The following is a 17,213-nucleotide window of genomic DNA, read 5'->3' on the forward strand; positions in this document are numbered from 1 at the left end:
TTGAGGGTGTGTCCGGTTCCGTGGGTGGGGGTGGTGACAAGCTGCTTCAGTCTGAGGTTGTCGAGGAGGGTGGTGGAGTCAGGGTCACTGCGGTTTTCGAGCTGGAAGTTCAGGTCTCCGATGAAGATGTAGTCCGTGGAGGCGATGGCGTAGGGTGCGACGATGTCTGCACAGGTGGTGGTGGAGGAGCGAGGCTCCGGGGTCTGTAGACAAGGGTCCCGCGCAGCGTGGTCCTAGGGCTGGTTTGGATCTGGAAGTGGAGGTGCTCTGTGTTGGAGAGTGGGTCGCTAGTGCTGTAGGTGCCGAGTTGGAGGGATCTCTTGGGTGCGATGGCGAATCCTCCTCCTGGGTGGTGGGGGCTGTCTTTGGATCTTGTATCTGTCAGGGATGGCAGTGACGATGTCGGGCGGAGGTGACGTTGGACCATGGTTCCATGAAGAAGGCGACGTCTGGCGAGAGGGTATCGAGTAGAGACCCAGATAACCGTGGCGTGTCTGTGGAGGGAGCGTGCGTTGAGGAGTATGCACGTCAGGGCTTTCGTGGTGCGGGCGTCTGCTGTGGGTTCAGCGGCCGTGGGGGGCTGTTGATGGCGAAGGATATTCAGCAGGAGAACAGGCCGTGGGTGGTGTCCGGTACTGATCTGTGGCAATTGAGAACCAAGGTCCCAGGCGCTGGGGCGGACGGGATTGCCTTTAGCGGCACTATAACTGCCGCCATTAAGTAGGGGAGGGGGACGGAAGCGCAGCTGGGTGGCGGGAAGCGGAAGGTGGAAAACTGGCAGGGGAGGAGCCGCGGGGGCACCAGCGGTGGGAAAACGAAGGGCAGGGGGCATGGGGACAGGAAGGGCACAGAGGACACAATTACTAGCAGAAAAGAAGAAGAAGATAGAAAACAGGCACAGAAAGAAGAAAGAGAGGAAATGGCACAAAGACAGGAAATGGCACAAAGACAGACATGAGCACAGAGACAGAAAGACGGTGAAATGGCACAAAGACAGACACGGGTACAGAGGCAGACAAATTACCCAAAGACGGACACAGACAGCAGCGGCCCGCATAAGAGCATGGACCACCAGGGATGAGGCGTAGGCAGGAGCCTGTGGGTGGAGGAGGGCCTCAACACCTACCTGCGCAGTGAAAGGCACTTAGGAGCAGAGCTGCGGTAGGAGAGCAGGTCTCTGACCAGGAGGTCAGGGGTCTTATTACATTATGAAACCTTTTATTTATTGCACTGCAGAGATATGTGTGTAACCAGAGAGACACATAATTCAATTTGGTTGGAGTATTGGAGTATAGTGACTTGTGTATTTTTAGTGCTATGAGGTCACAGCCTGTGACAGAAAGCACTGTGAATGTGTAAGTCATTATTGCATACCTGCATTACACACATTAGAAGGTAGACTATACTACAAACTGTGCAAATTGTTTAAGGATAAAATGGTGCTTCCAAAATGTAGATTTGAGTTGTATCAGACCATAAGTAATGCATTTGGATTGCATAACTGTCCCTCAACTCCTCCCCAGGAGTCCTAGGAGCTGGGTAAATACAGTTATGATTAAAAAAAGCAAACACTACATATCACAGTTGTTAACCACCATGCAAAAAAATAAACACGGCTCTGCGTAAACACAATGCTTGGAGTGATTAAAGCAATTAAAGCCAGAACCCCTCCCAAGCATCCTTTACATTTGCAGATTAACTCCTAGCCCAGATTTGCATTTCATTCAGGCAAGCAGGTACCGAGGCATGAAGGCTTGTTTGAAGGATTGTCCTTTCTGCTGGGCCTCTTCGTTTTACAGCACAAGACTCAATTTACATCAGCTGAAGCATTTTAACGATCACGGTTGTCTTTGTCCAAAATAAAGACCACATGTTTTGTATTCCAGGCAGAATTAGGCCTGGAAATGCGCAACCTCCTTCCCAGGACTCCACGGCCCCCCTGGGGGTCGCGCCCCACAGTTTGAAGATCTCTGCCTTTTAGTCATCTTCATAAACTAAATTATGCAGAGATTGTGAGAAAGTGCCATCTTTCTTGCATTGGTATGCCCCCACTTTTTTCTGACTGCTGATGTGTTTTGACTGAGTGTGCTCTGGGCTACTGCCAACCAGGTACCCAGGGGCCTGTGTTCCTTCCCTAAAACTGTGTTGAAACTAAAATCCAATTGGCATCTCTGGCCACCTGTCAGCCCGTAGTAAATGGTACCCTAGGTACCCAGGGCATGGTGACCAAAGAAGACCCCTAAGGGCTGCAGCACTTATTGTGCCACCCTTAGGGGCCCTGTACCCTGGCACCCACACACTGCCTTTGCAGGCTGAGTGCCTAAGTACAGAACTAAACAAAGAGTCGACATGGCACACATCCCTGTGTGCCATGCCCACAAACCCACTGCCCTGGCATACATCAGTCCCCCCTCTAGCTGGGTGCCCTATGCCAGTGGTGTGAGCACAGGTGCATAGGCCCTGTGCCCCTACAGTGCCAGGGCTATTACTGGGCACTGTAAGTGCAGAGATGCCATTAAGAGTATATGGTGTTGGGTGTTCGACATTACGAACTCCACAACACTTTAATGGCTACACTGAAGACTGACAAGTTTGATATCAAACTTTTCAGCACATTAAATCCACACTGATGCCAGTGTGGGATTTAATGAAAAATGCACCACAGAGGGTATCTTAGAGATGCCCCCTGACACCTAACCCCAATCCACGTCCGGACTGAGAGGCTGCCACACAGCAGACATGTTGCTGGACCCCTGGATGGAGAGCCCCCGCTCTCCTGGGCCTGCAACAATGCACATCCTGGGCTAGGTGCTAGGTCTCCTCCCCCAGGATGGGCAGGGGGAAGCTTCAAAGGCCTGCCGCCTCTGTGAGCTTCTCCAGACCATTTGCTGTACCCAGCAACTGGCCCCCACCAGTCCTGACCCTCACTCTGGTGGGAAGACTTGCGGGAAAAACTACGTCAGGAAGGAGGGGGGGTGCCAGCCTGTGCCAACCCCACCCCTCAGGTGGGGAGACGAGGTGAAGCATGACCCCGGGCTCCGGCCATCTTGAAGATGGGGAGCCCTGCCCAATCACAGCTAGGCTCCTGCCCCCCTCCCACAGGAGAGGAGCAGGCTAGTGGGTGTACCCACTCCAGGAGAGAGACCTATTGGTCCCCGCACTTGCCCTACCTGTAACGACCCTAAATTCAGTATTTAGGGGCTCGCTGAACCTTCCTTCCTCAGATCCCGATAAGAAAAGAAGATCAAGAAGAAGACCCGCCGTGCAGCTGCTAACAACAAGACAACAACAACTGACTTGGCCCCAGCCCTACCGGCCTGTCGTTCCTGGAACCTGCTCCTGCCTAATCCTGGCGACTCCTGCGGACAGCAACTTTAGGACACCCAGAGGACCTGCCTGCCTTGACCCTCTTAAAGCCTGGGACTCCCATCAGCAGAGGCTATGCTGCAACAACCCACCTGGTGCCAGCCAGAAAGCTCCGGACCAACCCACTCTGCACCCGCCAAGCCCGGCCCGTGCCCGAGTGATCCAGGACCACGAGGACGTCCCCCCGGAGACTGGAACCCTAAGTCCAGTGTCCAAAGACCCTCCTCGATAACCTCAACGACGCCTGCAGCCTCAGGACAGAGGACCCCTCCGACCGCGACCAGCAGGGGGTAAGATTTCCCGACCTCAAAAGACACCCCGGCCCCTGTGCCCAACTCCTGGGTGCCTACCTATCCTCCAAGATCCCAACTTACCCCTCGAAGTGTTGATAGCTCCAGAAGATCCTCCGTCCCCGAGCCTGCAGCCACCAACCGGAGGCCCCCTGCCCCCCATTGGATAATATTGGGCCTAACTACCTCTGCACCCGGCGCCCCTGCGTCGCTGAGGGTGAACCAACTGTACCTACCTGACCCTGGGGGACCCGAGTCTATGCCCAGAACCTTAAATTCACCAGTTGAGTACTCACCTGGTAACCGGTAACTCACTTACCTGCCACTGGATAACATTGACTGGTTTGACTTGAAAAATCTTCCAAGTGTGAAGTTTTAAAAACTTAAAATATTCATATAAAATCAACCGAATTCCGAAGTACTCACCTGGGATCAGGAGAGAAGCTAGTACTGTACCTTGTAGCCCAGTACTGAATCGCAAAAGTAATCCTAACCGAGTTTACTAGTAACCTGTATTTTCTCCGTAAGAATCCATTGTCTGCTTTTCTATGAAATTTCTTCTGTCTACTTTTGAAAACTTGAAATATTCTTTAAAAATCATACGAAATACTGAAACGTAATTACTTACCTGTTTGAGGTTGCGACCCCAGTGCTAGACCTAGGAGCCCAGTACTGGATTACAAAAGTAACAAGATCATACTTTACCTGCAACCTGAATTTTCTCCCCTTGGATAACATTGCCAGATTTCCCTTGAAAAGTTTGTGTGAACTTTTGAAATTTCTTTTTATTCCTTAAAAATCACTGCAGTAACTAAAACGTTTTTACTAAACTGTTTCCAGCTTAGACCCCAAGACTAAATCTAGGATCCAGTCCTGGGATTACAAAAGTAATCTATTAAGTAATTACCTGCATTTATGTAGAAAAACCCATTGAGCTCAATGCTAAATTGTGTTTAGAATTGTGTTGCCTACTGCAACCCCTGTACCTATAGTGATTACACCGTTTGTTGCCTTTCTGCAAAGTACTCTTCTGAGATCACTCATATTGAGAAAAGTATATTTTTACACCTGTTGGTTTTTAAAATAAAACAACTATATCTGTTGATATAAAAACAATTGGCCTGGAGTTCAGTCCTTGAGTGTGTGAAAACCTTTGCTGACTGTGTACAACAAATGCTTTACACTGTACTCTGGTACTGCCTTACTGCTCGACGAAGCTACCACTTTTGAAAGTAAGGTCAGCCCTGACTTTATACCCCCGTTATACCTCTGGGGTTTGTGGACTCTATACACACTGTAACTTACTTTGGTCCAGTACATCTAGAGCCACTTTTTCACAGAGATAAAAGGGATTTCCTCCTTTTTATAGCCCAAATGATGTATCCTGCAACAGCTCAACATGCTAATTCATTATCAAAGGTACACATAAAGTGCATGGCATCCTTCTAGTTTATTTTCCATAAAAATTGGTCGTAAAAATGTTCGCCGAATATCGCGATAAAACTTGCAGAACTACAAAGTGCATCGTGGAAGGAGTGGATTTCCCATCACATGGACAACTATAAATTATTTTCTGCCATTTTCGATATTTTGGGAATGTCACCAGTTCATGGATTATGCCCAATCATAGCCTAGTCAAATAATATATCTCTTGACCAGACCCAGGATGCTTGTTTCCGGTCCAGGGAAGACATGCCTTGGTAGTTCAGGCTGGACTGTTCCCATGAGGCACAGGGTCAGACTGATTTGCATATGGCCATGTCTGAACTGGGTTGGTGGAGTGAGCTAAAGAATGGTGATGGATTAAACCCAGATCAGTTGACTGGGGGTGAATGTTTGATTTGCTCAAACGCTCCGTCCATCATCCCCTTTGGTATCGCAGAGTTAAGGTTCTGGGCATAGACTATGGGGTCTCCCAGGGTCAGGTAGGTACAGTTGGTACACCCTCAGCGGCACCTGGGCAGCCGGGTGCAGAGGTAGTTAGACCCAATGTTATCCAATGAGAGGCAGGGGGCCTTCGGTTGGTGGCTCCTGGCTAGCAGGCCAAGCGGCTGTGGGAGCTGGGCTCATGGTCACTTGCTCAGGGCAAATGGGGAAGTAGGATAGGACAAAGGTTGCACTGCACAAAAAATAGTTCGGATTAAGTTTGAGTCTTGGTGGTTTATCGGACAACCCCAATTGCTAATATAGGAAAATAAAATACACAGATAGGAGAAACTTTGGACTTCAGTCAGATCATCACAAACGTCTTGGTCATTCAATCAGTCATTTGCACAGTGCACGGCTGCCTCAGCAGAAGTTTCCAGGTGCTCAAAAGCAAGACTGAAGAACAGGCTCACCCACTCATATCTACACTTGATTAATGTGCCAGGTTTTTCATCTTTACTGAAACAGTGTTCGGACACGGCCATGCGAAGATGGATAGTCAAGGTGTACCAAAGCCTGCCCATCAGTACCGAGAAAGACCTACCACCTCGGTGAACCTTGGTTTTACATTAACAAGAGAACCAATAGATGGTCAGGGACCTTGGGTGCAAGTTATTTTACAAAAACAACGGTCCCTCACAACACGGTAAGATTTAATCAACATAGATATAGAAATACAAGGATGTCTATATTTATTTGTCCAAATGGACTGGAATCATCTTCAGGACATATCAATTAATGCCTTAGAGAGATGCCGATGGAAGCTAGCGAGCTCCTTAGACAATGGAGGAATAGTGGCAAAGGCAGATGTGAGCGTTCTTGAAGTTTCCTGAACATATGTGTTATAACAAGATTGCAATTCTAGGAGAAAAACATGGTCGGAGCAGTCAGAATGGACCGGCGGTTAACGGACAACTCCGTTGAGTAACTCAAGGGTGTGCGAGATGTCCTTCTATGAAAGCAGTACACCACGCGATTAGAAACTTTAGCAAACTTAGCGATGCGCATGAGTCACAGGTGATTAGATTTCAAGGCTCTCTCCTGAAGGTACTGTCAAAGTCTATTTCTCAGGTATTATGGACCTTTGCCCCTAATGGCTCGGAATGCCTATCTCAGGGCTTTGAACTCAACCCTCTTGGCTATCGGAAGCCAATGAAGCTGTTTCAAATGGGGGGAGATGTGATAACGAAATGGTACCCATCAAATCGACCTGGCCGCCACATTCTGTATCATTTTGAGTCTAAGAGTCAAGAAAGACGGAATATCCAGATATAAGCTGTTAGCGTATTCCAAACACGATGTCACAAGGGCGTGGATTACAATCTTTTGGGTCTCTTTTGGACGAAGATGCAATAGCTTCCTGTATGATCTTAACTTCAGAAAGAAGGACTATGAAATCTGCTGAATTTGGGTAGCAAAGGAAAGGTCAGAGTAAAACACGATCCCTAAATTTCTATCTGAAGTGGCCGGTGCTGGTGGAAGATTCAATTCAATGGGCCACCAGAGGCTAGATGGAGGGGGAGCCATCTGAGTGCAACAAAGCACCTCTATTTTGTTTGTGTTCAATTTAAAAAAGTTGATGTCAAATGTAAGATTCTGTTACAGTAACCCCTGACCCCATTTTTGCCAGGATTTCTGAGGCACTTTGACGGAGTGTGCCCTGAGTCCCTGCCAATCAAATCCCTAAAACCTGTGCCATTCTTTCCACAATTAGCACAAAAACAAAGCCTTTCCAGGGCAGGGCGAGAGCCATCTGTGGAAGGGGAGCTTCAAAAACCTTGCTGGCTTTGCAATGTGACACCAGCCTCTCCTGCTATCAGGAGCAGACCCTCTCCTGTCACCCCCCACTTGGAAGATGAGAAGGAACATTTTTAAAAACCAAGGTGGTGTGCCCACCTTTGCCAAACCCACCACTCTGGTGAGGGAGGCGAGGTGAAGCCCTCCCTTCAGTGCATGTCATCTTGCAGATGGCAGGCACCCGCAAATCAGGGTTGGGGATTGTGACCACTCCCTCACAAGGGGTGAGCACACCAAGGGTATAGTCACTCTATGGTCAGTAGCCCATTGGCTATTGACCGCAAGACTCCTAAAACACCCCTAAATACAGTATTAAGGGAGTAGCACTGAAGCCAGACGGCAGATTAGACGTGACAAGAAGAAGGACAGAAGAGCCGTGCTGCATAAGAGGAGGAAGACAAATGCTTTGGCCCAGCTCTACCAGCCCTTCTCCTGCTTCAGACCCCTACAAGCTGAACCCGGCAGGTCCTGCAGCCAGCAGCCTCCAAGAAAACCAGAGACCTGCCCTGCCTTCCCAAAGAACGCTGACCTCCTGTGGACAATGAATTTTTCCAACACCAACCTAAACTAGGACTACAGATCCAGCCGGATCTGCAAGCCATCACCACTCTGCACCCAAAGCCCACAGCCCGAGTCTGTGTGGCCCAATAACCCAGCGAGGTCCACCGGTGATCCTGACCTGTGATCCAGCATTGACGCCTGCAGCCTCACCAAAAATGGCCCGCCCCCGACCGCATCTGGAACCGGTGAGAAGAACCTGACACAAAAGGGCACCCCTAGCCCCCGAGTCCTGAGGTTCCCGACTGACTGTGTCCTGGTATTCAGCTACTCTTCAATTTCATCCTCCAGTCGTTGGTTCCTTCCATCCTGTCTTCTGGCTCCAACCTGCAATCTTTTTCCGTGACTGACATCCTCCATAGAGAAGCATCTGGCTCCAGACACCTCCTGAGAACCCTGCACCTGGCAGTCCCTGTGCCGCTGGTGTTGTGGACCCCTTTGCCTTTACCTTAACCCTAGGAGGTTGGCTCCCAAGTGACCTGCCCATGAGCAGCCCCCAACCGAGGTGCCCTCTAACCCTATTGGCTAACACTGGCACCCTTCACTCTGCCCCCGCTGCCTAGTGCAGCTGTTAGTGCCAGAGTGTCTTGTACTGCAACATAAAGTAACTTAGTGTCTTCACAAGAGTTAACCTGTTTTTTAATGCCCTATGTTGCTTAAACTGTGTTAGGAGTGTGTTTCATGCTAAACTACAAAAGTAATCACAAAGTAATCCAAAAGCAATCTAAAAGTAATTACGAGCCTTTTTAACATTTTACAAATTGTTTCCTAAACTGCAGTGTTCACTGTTTTTGAAAAATAAAATTGTATGAATGGTTTAATTTACCCACTACTAAGTAAATCTTGGTTCTAGAAATAAAACAACAAAATACCTATTGGTCTGGATTCAATCTTCGAGTGTGACACATCTTTTCTTTCCTGAGTGGGTACAACAAATGCTTAACACCGCCCTCTTGATAAGCCTGACTGCTCAACCACTCTACCAAAAAAGAGAGTAAGGTATTATCTACTTTAGCCTCTGCTATACCTTTGGGGATCCACTGGACTCTGTGCACACCATACCTTACTTTGGTATAGTATACACAGAGCCAGCGCTTCCTACATCCATCCATTAATCAATGCCTTTTAAACACTCTTTGAAATTGCGAAAGGCTGCTTCTGAATGTTCTCTAAATTAAAACACAAGTTGTGTTCTGCATATGAAGTGACCTTCCCTCGCCTGCTCTCCATAAGGGTGGCCAAAGAGGCTGGTTGCAAAGCAGCAGACTGAGGGCAGAGCCCTGTGGCACCCCACAAACCAAAAGTTTAGGTGAAGATGAGAATGGGCAAAGGAAGACCCATTGAGATCGATCTTCTAAAAAAAAAATCGTATCCATGACAGCAGTGCCCTGAAAGCCAAAACAAGGCAGCATGTGCTACTGGGTTGAATGGTGCAGATGGGTCTAGAATCGCTTTCATAGCGGAGGGACCGCCACCCAGAGCTTCTATGACAGTCTCGGACACTTCCAGTAGTGCGTTCTCTGTGCTATAGCCTGTGCGGAAGCCAGATTGAGTGTTGCAAAGCAAATCATTAGCTTCAGCAAAGGAAGGCAGTTAGCGATAAGCCACTTTTTTCAAGATCTTTGCAGGTACTGGTAGCAATGAAAGGGGTCTAAAATTGCAGAGCACCCCAGGGTCTGCATTAGACTTCTTTGGCAGCGGCAGCATAAAGCAGGAAAAATGCCAGATTTCAAAGAGGCTTTCCACATCCTGCTTAGGAAGGGATTTACAATAAGGCAGTCAGTTTAAAAAATTGAGGACAGGGGTCCTCTGGGGAGTCAGAAACACATTTCAGTAACTCAAAAAGACAGTATTTTTCAGAGATAGATATATAGCCCGGTCTAACTGAGCTCAGGGGGTACAATTCAGTCAGAGGACCAGACTCTGACAGAAGTACGTGCTGGGCAGGCACACAAATCTGAGAAGAAATCTTTCAGCCAGGACAGCAACTCTGAATCCCACACTGATGACAATTCCACAGCAAACACATCTGCAAAATCTTTTAATTAAGACCCTACACTTCACTAGGCAAGAACTGTCAAACAAGAGAAACAGACTTCAACATACCTCATTACAAGAGCCATTATAAAACAATAGCCCTCTCTGGTGACCAACAAAATAAGGAAGTCTGTCACAGTGAGACTTAGGGGCAAACAACCAATAAGAAGCTGAAAACGTTTAGTCATCACTTCCCTACCTAGTTAGGCAGACATCTGACCCAAGCATGGCCATGTAACAACTTGGAGTTATAAAAGTGAGGGAACTGGATGTGTATTCACTTTAAAAACTACATAAGAAGTAAAATATCACAAAGACTACCTTTTCAACACTGGAAGGAGAACCAAAGGCTCTCTTCACTTGAATGACAGACGTAGAGAAGGAAACAAACCACATAAATGGTCACAGCTGTGCATACAATGACAAAAAAGAGAAATGTGAGGATTTCTCAGCATTAGTTAACTGATCAATAGCAGGATATGAACAATAACTAATGGTGGATTACAAAGAAACCTAAGCACATGCTTCAACGTACGAGTTACTTACCTTTGGTAACGATGTATCTGGTAGAGAAGATTCTAGCTGCAGATTCCTTAACGTGGAATTATCCACGTAAGACTGGATCCAGAAAATGTTCTTTGCCACAGCATCTCTGCGTACCACGTGACTCCGCCGTTTTCTTCTGAGAACTTTTACGCACCACAACGCGGAGCCATCATAAATAAAAAACTATCACAATATGGGAACAGTGCGCAAAAAAATCAGACAAACAGAAAGGGAAGAAACGAATGGTGAGGAACAGCACCATCCGGGAGAGCGCCAGGCACTATGGCACCGAAAGTCACAGAAGGGAAGAGCAGAGCACAGCTACTGCAAAGCAACCCTGCAAGGAAACACAACATCCTGCCTGGGGGCAGAAAAGCATGTGAAAAACGTCACAGCAGACAAAAAGAGGCCTGCAACCCCAGTCTATAGACCGTGAACAGAAGAGTAACGACAATTTACCCCAAGACAACACCAGCAAGGAGAAGCGCATTCCCTGTCCAGAGCTAAGGGTCGAGGCACAGCCAAGACCCCAACTCAGAGGACTGCAGAGTCAGAAATGTTAAGCATTGAAAAAGGGAGAAGAGCATGAGTAGGCCCCACACTGAAAGATCAGGGTGCAGGGACGCAGAAGTGCCCATGAACCCACCAACCAATCACCAGAAAGGAAGGAGTGGATCAAACAAACAGAATGAGCATCCCACTAGGGAGGAATCAGTGGCTGGAATCGTCTCTACCAGCTACATCGTTACCGAAGGTTAGTAACTCGTACATCTGATAGAGACTACTAGCCGCAGATTCCTTAACGTACAATAGATACCCTAGCCATACCCAGAAGGGAGGAGGGCCTGCGAGAGAGCCTCCCAGTAGGAAGAAACACAGGGCCCCAGCAGGGGATGTGTAATGGGGACAAGAAGGGCGGCCCAGCCCCACCAAGCAGAAGGAAAAAAGGACGAGGCGAAGGGAGGCCAGGATACCCCTAGCCCATCCAAGGTACCAGGTACATCCGCCAGAAAGCCCCGGAGTGACAGACAATGGCAGAGGAATACCGAGGAAGAAAGGAAGCACCCCAAACTCCAAGAAGAAGACGTAGAAATGGAGGTAAAGCCCTCCACCGGAGAACACACACACGGTGAAGGGGACCGCTTAACCGGCCCCAGCCTCGAGCCAGCAGACAAGGCAGGAACGTCTCCACAGCCAAGAGCCTCGTAAGGCTCCAGCAGAACAAGAGGCAGGAGCAAACGAGCACACGCCAAGGCCCCCGGCTGAGGACCAGAAAGAGCAGGATCACGCAGCCGGCAAGCACCAAGAAGCCGCACGCCCAGACCAGACCGAGCGCAAGATGAAGGCAAGGTCAGGGAAATCCAGAACCACCCATAAAGGGATACCGTTCCAGACAAAACTAACCCACGAAGAAATGGAACCAGCCAGAAGAAAGGAGGAGAAGTATGGAGGACAGACAAGGCCGTCCACCTGAACACGAGAAAAAATTAGGAATCCAATCCCGCCTGGAACACCAGACAGAGGACCAGGCCGAAACGCCGAAAAAAAGGGCGGAAACCCACTACGCAACGCCGCAGATGGCATGCCAAGCCGGTCCAGCGATGCAGCGGATACTGAAAAGGACAGAACCTGGAGAAGTGCAAGCTACGTCCAGACAAGAGCAAGAAACCGCACCAGCGGTATACAGCAACAACAGGAAAGGTGAGGAACCCGCAAGGGGGGAGTCCACACCCTTCCAGCGTAGAACAGAGCTATACAATAGCTACAAGTACCCCACATAGGATAAGACACGTTCAAAAGAAAACATTGGAACCACTCATAGGGAAGAAATCCTGCATCAGAGAACAAGAACAGAACACCTGCTGTAGGAACCACAGACGGCTTAGTAATCAGCAAAAAAATACACAATTGCCAAAAGGGCTGAACCAGCAGCCAACAAAAGAGAGGGGCCAACGAAGGGACCCCAGAGGCACGTCTAATCACACAGAACATACTAACGGGCCACTCAAAAAACCAGATTCCCGGAAGCAGGTGGGATAACACCTCCCATTAAGCCCCAGAGGAGGAGGGAGCCCCGCAAGGAGACGCTGAATGGCGGAGTCCCCATGAGTGTTAATCAAAAGGACCCCATCAAAGGGAAGGTCAACCAGACGCTCCCTAATGTTCCCAGGAAAAACAGCATCCTGAAGCCAAGCGTGGCGACGGAGGGCTACAGAAGTGGCCATAGCACGGCTGAGAGCAACAGCAACATCCAAAGCCGCATGAAGAATAAACGCAGCCAACCGTCAACCATCCAACACATGGTGCCGTAGATTAGCACGGGCACCCTCATGGGAGACATGAGAGAGAAGGGACTTCACGGTATTCCACAGGCTGGAGGTAGCCCTGATCAACACACAAAAAGTGTTGAGCACCCGCAAAGCAGCACTGGATGAGGCGAAGATGTTACGCCCCCATGAATCCAACCAACGGGCCCCCCCCCGAGAGAGAGGAAACAACACCACAGGCAAGGACGGAAAAGAGAGCACTGAGTAGAAGGGTGGAAGGAAAGGCAGACTAGGTCGTGCGGAGCCCGACGGTGGCGATGCAGGAGCGGCTGAGGCACCGGATCACCCATGGCAGGACACCCCCAAAATTGAGTTGTGGAGCGATGCTTCGAAAGGAAGAAGAGTTCCCGTCCACCAGAGCCCTGGTGGAGAACTTCCAAGAGATTATCTGTAGGGAATGGGGTGACGGGGTCACCCATTCGCAAAATGCCAGCGGCCGTGGAAATAGCTTGAACGAAGGCAACACTGGCCTCCGTAGGCCGTCGTGGGGGAGAAGGCAATTCCTCCGTGGGTGACAGCTGCAAACTGAGCCGTCCGTCCCCAAGTCCAGCTAGAGGGGAAAGCAGCCAGCCCCTGAAAGGTGGGGGATCCACTAACGAGTGGTGACCTGTAGAACCCGTGGGGAAGGCGGAGAAGCCGGTGGAGGAACCAACCACGAACTGCGGAAAAGAGGGTCCGAGGACTGAGGCTGCGGGGACGGCGAAGAGCCCCTCCCTAGAAGACGCTGATGAAAAAGCAGCAATGCAGCGCCCTGTCTCCAGAGAAGAAGAGACCAGGAGATGACAAACCTCCGAAGAGGAAGGAACTTCTGGAGACTAATCAAGGACCCGAGGCCGGTCACAGCGCCGTGATGTCCACCATAGGCACCGATTCGACGTCGATCGGCCCCGGAGTGGACACAGGCGGCGCCGGGTCGACCTCCACCACCATGTGCTCCCTAGGGGAATGGGGCGGGGTCGGCGCGAAGGGCGAGACCTTGGGGTCATGGCGAAGGGCGATGTGGCAGGCGGAATAGGCGGCATGGGCGGCTCCTGGCTTCCGTGGCAGGGGACAGACGCTGGGACGACACCGACCTGGAGACACGGGCCAACAGCAGTTTCATCTGGCGCTCCCACCGTGACTTCGGTTTGAGGTATTGCATACATTGTAATAATGTGATTAAAGGAGATATCATTTCACATCCAAGAACAGGAAAGAAATTCCGGATAAAACAAGCTTTCGACTGCAATTCATCCCACATAGTATACTCCATCAAATGCCCATGCTGCTTGCTTTATGTTGGAAAAACAGATAGAAAAATGAAAACACGATTATCTGAACCCAAAAGCAGAATTAGAAACAAAAGCAGCAGTTCTAGTCTGGCAGTACATTGGGATGAAGCAAAACACACTATCGCTCAACTACAATTCCAGATCATAGAACAAATAAAACTACAACAAGGTTCAGATAATGTAAAGAGACTATTACAAAGAGAGATCTTTTGGATCAAAACACTGAGCACACTGACGCCGTTCGCCCTCAATGATAAACTTGACATGGGATGCTTTCTATAAGATCTACTATGGAATTCATTTGTTTTAATTATAATGAGGAACTCTCAGTTACACTCACTAAGCAACATTGCATTGACACATTTTTCCCTTTTTTTAATCCTGTTTATACATAATCAGCAGAGCAGGAGATATCAACAGGTTTCAGTTCAGAGCATAAAGATGGGTTGGTTGACACGGTTGCCATGGATACAGTGGAGATGCGGGATCAGGCACTGGCGTGTGAAGGGGGCGGGCAGAATGTTCATGGAACAAAATAACAGCTGGAATTTAAACTTAGCTAAAAAATCAGAATAGTAGTCTCCACACCGTGAATTATAGTGTTCTAGCAGGTATACATGCAGATATCACTGTAGTGAGAATAAGTGTTTTATTTACATGTTATCAAGATGAAGAAGCCACACGTTGCTTCAACTCTGGTGTATAAGTGAAGCTTTTAAATCCGAGCGGATTGTAAATCAGTGAGTGATCCGAGTTAACATAAACCAGTATCTCGGCGGTTTACAGAATACTTTTCCACTATGGCGGCACTGGCTGATTAGAAACGGGAGTAAACCTGAGCTGATTGTCCATCAGTGAGTGGTGATTACGAATGTACCACATAGGGGGATCCGAGTTAGTATAAACCAGTATCTCGGCAGTGTACAGAATACTTTTCCAACATGGCGGCACTGGTGGATTACAAACGGGAGTAGTCCTACTTTTAGGTCGTTTGGTTTGTATACCGGAAGGATAGCTGGGCGGTTCATGTTGATCAGTGATTCTCACTATCGGAGAGGGGGAGCGTGAAGGTAAGGGCAGTTATCGCAGTGTATTTAGTTTAGCATTTATTGAGAATGTGGAGGAACGGCGTGTGTAAAATTCGGTTTCTCGCTTTTAGGCTTGAACCGTGGTTTAACAGATGAAAGCTCCGTCAGTTAAGGAAAGTTGAAATCCACAAGGAAGATAAACACAAAGGCGTAACGAACTTAGACTTTGATTGAAGGTAAGAGATAATAGATTGCGGGGATAGAGAGCGAAATGGGGCTGAATGTAGAACTCAACCTAGTATTCTAATGTTGCAGGAAGGCTAGATCAACGTTCAACCTGCACACAAGAGAAATCATCAACCAGACAGTAGCGCCCCGTTCTCATACTAGAGGTAGGTGGTAAGGAGCCCAGATATTGCAACCAGGAGGGGAAACCATTCAATTAAGATAAGAGTGACAGGTTGTATTATTGTTGCTTTTGCAGAAGTGAAGTAAGCAGGATAATTCTTTTTCACAAAAGGAAGGAGAAGAAATCAAGGTACCTATTTGTCATTAAACTATGTTTTCGAGTGTAGTGTTTCCATAGAGACAGAAATGGATTTTTCACACAGGACATGATGGAATATTGTCAAGATAATGGTTTATGTTCCATGGGCATTTGCCCGTGTTTTGAATACGCTTGGGCGTGATTTTGGGTCTTGTATACAACTGTTTCTAATGGTAATTGTTTCAATTGTGCGGAGTACAAAAAGAGAGTCTGATTAAAGTTTTGTTGAATGTTTTTTTCAGATTGTGGCCCCTGACGAAGGGACGGGAGTCCCGAAATGCATCGGGCGGGCTGTGTTTTTTATTTGGATTTATGCTTTGTTCGTAATTATGAGTTTGATGATTAAGTCATACGTAGTGAATGTTTAGGCTGTTCATCGCATTGTTTGTATAATCAAAGCTCGTTTCACAAAAATAATGTTGTGATGCATGCGATTAGATTGATTTGAAAAAAGTGATTACAAATAACATGATGTATTTTGTCATAAACGAGATTGTTTAAAATCGAGTTACAATTGAGTACTATTGATAACTTATTCAGTATTAACCCATTGAGCAGTGCCTGTGTGAGTCCAAACCGCCGCTAGGGGTTTGGCCACTTTCAATGTTAAATCAAAACCATGAGGTGAAGTGATCAAGATGTAACGAAGGCAGTAAAATACCCAGACAGTTGAAAACAGTTAGTGATCCAGCTTTTTGCCAGTTCCCTTCTTCCAAACCTTAATTTTACCCAACCATAAATAGTAGTTTTCATTTATACCTCTATCGTATTTGTTACAACGTTTAGGAAAATGAATACTACTACACATCCTCATTTGACATTAATGCTTTCTGCATTTATTAACAAAAAGATTAAAATAAATATGTTTTAAAAAGTCACAGTGTTTCTACGTGCAGTCATGATCAGCTTGGGGTTAAACAGACCCAATGATAACTTGGTGCATATAATTATAGACTAAATATGTTATTTTGCTCATTAACCAATGTATGCAATTTTAGCTTGGATGCATTTAGATGGTGTCCATTTGTAACAGCAGTGCCCTAATCTGTATTTTCTAGCCTTCTAGCAGGAAAGATGGAATCAGAAACGGTCACTGATGGCTGGCCTCAGAAGCACATCTTACAATAATTAATCAGTTTGAATCTCCATTTTTGTAATTTATAAAGTAACCGTTCACCGTTCATGCGGCACTGTATCAGTTGTATCACATTTAGAAAGTACTCAAACTAACCAATATGCTGCAAAGATCAATACTTTTTCTCATCTTCTAATAAAGACACCTCAGCTGGTTAGTCTAGTAACGACTTCTATACTTAAATTGTTGTGAATTCTTACTAGATAACCTCTGTCTTCATAAATGTCCAATTTTGGAAAGCTTCTATGTTTGTAAATAAAACAATGGTAAACATGTATGTTGTTAAATTAGATTACCAGAATTCACCTTTAAAGACATGCACTGGCCCCGCCCCAGACAGATTAAGCAGCCTCTCATGTCAACAAAACAACTGATGGTGGGAAAG

At 47.6% G+C, this 17,213-nt stretch overlaps 1 protein-coding gene and 1 long non-coding RNA gene across 3 annotated transcripts in view; one reads left to right on the forward strand and one right to left on the reverse strand.

Annotated features, from left to right (window-relative positions):
- DIP2A (DIP2 acetate--CoA ligase A) overlaps positions 1-17,213 on the reverse strand; it is a 784,944-nt gene that overhangs the window by 222,623 nt on the left and 545,108 nt on the right. The gene's annotated exons all lie outside the window — the stretch shown is intronic.
- Positions 15,121-16,067, forward strand: LOC144823160 (uncharacterized). The gene is made up of 5 exons (XR_013608746.1): positions 15,121-15,188; positions 15,278-15,382; positions 15,462-15,538; positions 15,631-15,684; positions 15,936-16,067. It is a non-coding gene; the product is annotated as an uncharacterized LOC144823160 (long non-coding RNA).

This window comes from Lissotriton helveticus, chromosome 3_1 (assembly GCF_964261635.1).
Source record: "Lissotriton helveticus chromosome 3_1, aLisHel1.1, whole genome shotgun sequence".
Taxonomy (NCBI): Eukaryota; Metazoa; Chordata; class Amphibia; order Caudata; family Salamandridae; genus Lissotriton; species Lissotriton helveticus.